This window comes from Macrobrachium rosenbergii, chromosome 36 (genome assembly GCF_040412425.1).
Source record: "Macrobrachium rosenbergii isolate ZJJX-2024 chromosome 36, ASM4041242v1, whole genome shotgun sequence".
NCBI classification, from domain to species: Eukaryota; Metazoa; Arthropoda; class Malacostraca; order Decapoda; family Palaemonidae; genus Macrobrachium; species Macrobrachium rosenbergii.
In genome coordinates, this window is record NC_089776.1 from 26,572,202 (window position 1) to 26,577,244 (window position 5,043).

The 5,043-nt window shown below is 33.5% G+C and overlaps 1 long non-coding RNA gene across 1 annotated transcript; it reads left to right on the forward strand.

Annotated features, from left to right (window-relative positions):
• The first annotated feature begins 3,305 nt into the window (after positions 1-3,305).
• LOC136825026 (uncharacterized) lies at positions 3,306-4,381 on the forward strand. The gene is made up of 2 exons (XR_010849216.1): positions 3,306-3,610; positions 3,964-4,381. It is a non-coding gene; the product is annotated as an uncharacterized lncRNA (long non-coding RNA).
• The last annotated feature ends 662 nt before the right edge of the window (positions 4,382-5,043 follow it).

The following is a 5,043-nucleotide window of genomic DNA, read 5'->3' on the forward strand; positions in this document are numbered from 1 at the left end:
ATGCAATAAACACCCGAGTCTCAGTTTCCTGCGTTATTGGACAAACGAGGTAAAACTCCACGCGAAGCAAATTTATATGGTGCTAGGAGTCAGTATTACTGATTAAACCAATAAATAAGATATATATATATATATATATATATATATATATATATATATATATATATATATATATATATATATATATATATATATATATGCTTATGTCACTAAATAGCGCGTGACAATATATTTAGCCAAGGCCACGGGAAAAATAAAAGGAGTACCAAGTGCTTTCGTGGTATTCCTTCTTTTATTTTTCTGTGTGGCCTTGGCTAAATATATATATATATATATATATATATATATATATATATATATATATATATATATATATATATATATATATATATATATATATATATATATATATATATATATATATATATATATATATATATATATATATATATATATATATATATATATATATATATACATATCATATCTATATCTATATATATATATATATATATATATATATATATATATATATATATATATATATATATATATATATATATATCATCCAAAAATTACTAGATAGTGTAAAAAACACACGCTTTTGCTCATCTTCCCTGTTATTTGGGTACTTGATTTTTTCCTGGGCGTTAGGACGATGTGAGGTTCCCAGGTTGGCCAGGAAGCAACAGCTGAGATCCCGAAGGAAGAGAGGATTGCCAAAGCATTGCATTACACTGACTGAGACAGAGACCCACCAGGAAGCCAGAACATAGAAACCCAGGGCAGATGGAATATTAGTCTCCGAGTGATTGCAGACTGTATAATAGTATCTCTCGACCTTGATTAAATAACTGAAATCTTATTATTATGTAAAGGATAAAAGGAAATGTCATCCTAAAAATGGCCCCTTGGGTGCCACTGCCAGTCTTATACTTTATACATAAACTCACCTGATCAAATACACATAAATATGTATACGGACTCATTACGTAAAACACAATGAAAATCGAGAGATAAATTCTGACTGGTTTCGTCTTTAGTTTTCGATGACATCTTCACGGGGCCTGATACTGTTTTTTCCCAGTGGATGCAGCACTTGTATACATCATATGTTCCTGCGATTCCTAGCATATATATGTATATATATATGTATATATATATATATATATATATATATATATATATATATATATATATATATATATATATATATATATATATATATATATATATATATATATATATATATATATATATATATATATATACATATATACTTTATATATATATAGCATATATATGTATGTATATATATATATATACTGTATATATATGTGTATATAATATATATGTATATATATATGAATGTGTATATTCACGAGTATCAGATACCCTATAAATTTGGAATAACTTGCATCCAAGGAGACTTAGAATTGATAAGTGCATCCCCTTGCATGCAATTTATTCCCAAGGGACAGTGAATTCAATATTAGGTAATATTTGTGAAATGTAAAAAAATTCATCTTCCATAAGCGAAAAAACATGAATGTTTTTATACACATTTGTTCAATTCCATAAGTCAACGACTTAGATTAATACAGTCTTCAAGGCCAAATGTCTTTCACGCTATGATTAGATTTGCCTCGGTTTTTTTATATTACCATTAACTGTCCACTGAACAAAATCCTAATCAATGAAGATTACCGAATGCATATTAGTTTTTAGCACATTTTTCTTTTAACGTTGCAATTTTCGTTTACTCATATTCACCTATCTCAGATGATAAGTATCATAATCATTAATCAGAATTAATGCTTACAAACAATCACAATAATTATTCAAATTCAGGCTTAATCTTAAACAACTAATATAACGTAAGTCATTTCTCATAACTTTGGTTTTGTATGAGGCCAGAAAATACTTCTTTGCCCAGATCTGACGCCTTGAAGATTTATGTGTCTGTTCTCGAAACGGGAACTTTAGACTCCAAGGTGATGAACAACAAGAAGTCAGAGGCTTCAGATCCCATCTGTGGATTCCTTTCATAACAGATGACTGAATCGTTGACTGAATGATTGAATGAATGAATCCCTGGTGCTGTACAGGCTCAACGAAGTCGCCGCTAGAGGACTGAAAGATCGTTATGCCTAGTCCAGACAGACGCTTATTACAGAGAGGCTTCTGGACACGAGGCCTGAGCTAGATGAAGCTCCTGTGGTTACCTTAGTTATCTAGTCCCCTTTCAGGTGGAACCTCTGGTAACTAACCAGGTTGAATTCCTCTAAGAAAATGCCGACGGGAGAGGCAACTGGGTGGTCAAGGGAGGCAAAAAGGAGGCTAACTACGGATGAAGTCCAGGAATCGTCTTTAGTGAAGGGAAAGCAAAAGACAGAACAGAATTCCATAGCTGGAAGGTGAAAGAAATTTTCGGTCAGTGGTGACATTTTTTTGTGCATAATTTAAAATGAGAGCTTCCTTTCATTATTACTTTATAATACATAAATCTTACAAATGTAACTTAGAAGAAAAACGTTTGATTTTCATGATAACCAACAACTTTTCTCTGAAAGTTAAAATTCAGAACCAGCTCTTCAACTGAAGGAAAGTAAAAGTGACAAGAAAATAAACAATATTGACATTATGACGACAAAAAAAAGGATACAACCTGATAAGATTAACAAAATAAGAAATTAAAAGAACAACGATAATGATTTTAGAGGCTGGGATTCCCGTCCTGTCACGATCAACAAAATATTTTCGATTTCAACAAAGTTTTTATGTTAGAAAAGAATACGAAACGTCTCATTTCTCTCTCTCTCTCTCTCTCTCTCTCTCTCTCTCTCTCTCTCTCTCTCTCTCTCTCTCTCTCTCTCTCTCTCTCTCTATTTTGGGTGTTAAAGAAAAGTCGAGGTTTATACCAGATCCCCCAAAAGATGTTTAGGCTGTAGGTAAGCCTTTTGACGTTGGGGAAGTTGCAATCAGTCACTCCATCATTAACAAAATGTTTCTTTTTAGAAAACTGAATCTCTGTTTAAAATTGAAATTAACTTTTAAAAAGAAATTACAACTGAATTTCGTATAAAACAAAATACAGTCTTAATGAATTACGGCATTTGCCATTAATTTCGTATAAAACAAAATACGGTCTTCATGAAGTCCGGCATTTGTCATTAATTAAGTGTCAGGAATTCTAATCCAATTATTTGCTGTTACATACAAAATTTCACGGGAGAGAACCACGGATTTAAGCAAATTTCTTACGTAATGGGAGTCCCTGACCTCATAAACTGGAAACAAAACGGATAAAATATTGTCTAACTGAGCTTCCTTAATAAGTAACAGAGGCGTCTTTGCAACGGTATTAATCTGAACCTCCTTATCGCTCACGTGAGCTCATTGTTGGCAGTCTCTCGGGGTATATAAACCCCTGAAGGCTCTCTTTCTGCCATTCGAAGTGAGCACCTCGCCATAAGGAGAAAGAAATCGAGCTCAGCTAACCGACAAAATCTTCTGAACACTTTCTCCAGAACTATCCAGGAACCCTCGTCATCGAAGATGACCCACCTACAAATTCATCCCCTTCGAGATGGACTCCATACTGCTGATGGTAAGATAAATTCTTATGAAATTTTCCTTTCCAGTATCTTGCCTTTTCCATTTTAATTTTTGAGTTATCTTTGTGTAAACTGAAACATACTTTTTCCTACAAAGGTAATAAAAGTAGCAGTCAGAAAAGTCAGAATGTCCCATGACATTATTTCAAATGTAATATTAAAAACCTTCACCTTCTTTGGTTAAGTACCAGTTAGTAAGTTACAATCAACACAAGTAGCAGTCAGAAAGCCAAAATGTCCTATGACATTTCAAATATAATATTAAAAACCTTTACCTTCTTTGGTTAAGTACCAATTAGTAAGTTACAATCAACACATGTACTGAAAACCTTTGCATCTGTTGCAGAGGACGCAAAGGGCCGCAGCTGTTCTTCCCTGAGCGACAGAAGCTTCCAGAGTGTCAGCAGCAACAGCAACAGTTCGACCTGCGAAAGGAGTTGCTGTAGCGACGAAATGACTCGGCATCACGAAAGCAACAGCAACAACAAAAAGATGAAGAAGAAGAAATCTCACGTGAAACGGAAAACAATTGACAGCGATTTCGTTACGTATTTCGTCTGCCGTCGACCTTGAGGACGTTCTGTCTCTTGTCTCTGTCTCGGGCTGTCTTGGTCTGTCTGTGTGTCTGTCTCTGTGATTTTACCAAATAAGAGTAGTTATAATTTTTTTACTGTCGCTTCTATTGCATGTTTAATGTTATATTGATTTTTTTATTTGATTTCTTTTAAAATCACCTTTGCATAAATAAAGAGTTAATAGAATCACCATTTTGTATTCTTCCTCCGAATGATGTTATATCAATCAGGCTTTTATCAAAATTCATGAAATAGTAGAGAAGAAATTCATTATAAAATTGTCTGTCAAGGAGAATTATTTAATAAATACTTCTGGGCAAAAAAAAAAAAAAAAAAAAAAAACATTCCTTACTGGATGTCCTGAATGCAAGAGGTCATGGGATTCCTTAGGGCGATATTCACCGTTCACATCTTATGAAGAGCTGTACCCTATCGTCGCTTTCTCACTTGTACGACGATTTCATGTTGACAAAACACAGTTGAAACTTTTCTGAATAAGAAAATTAGCTGTTTATACGAAGAGAGAGAGAGAGAGAGAGAGAGAGAGAGAGAGAGAGAGAGAGAGAGAGAGAGAGAGAGAGAGAGAACACAGCATCCTCTATCCTAAAGCTGACATTTATTCGCCAAAGACTAGCTCCTTTTGTGGCGAAGTTAGCAGTCTGGAAGATATTGTAATCTGTGACCGTTTGGTATAGTTTATTATCATAAATTTACTTATTTCGTTAATCTTGTCATTTGCTGAATTTTGAATTAATCTGTGTTATTCCTCCGTACGATACTTGTTACCGTTTTAAAAAGGGATGTCATATCTCGACTGTAAAGACGGGCAGGAAAGGATTGAATGATTTTAG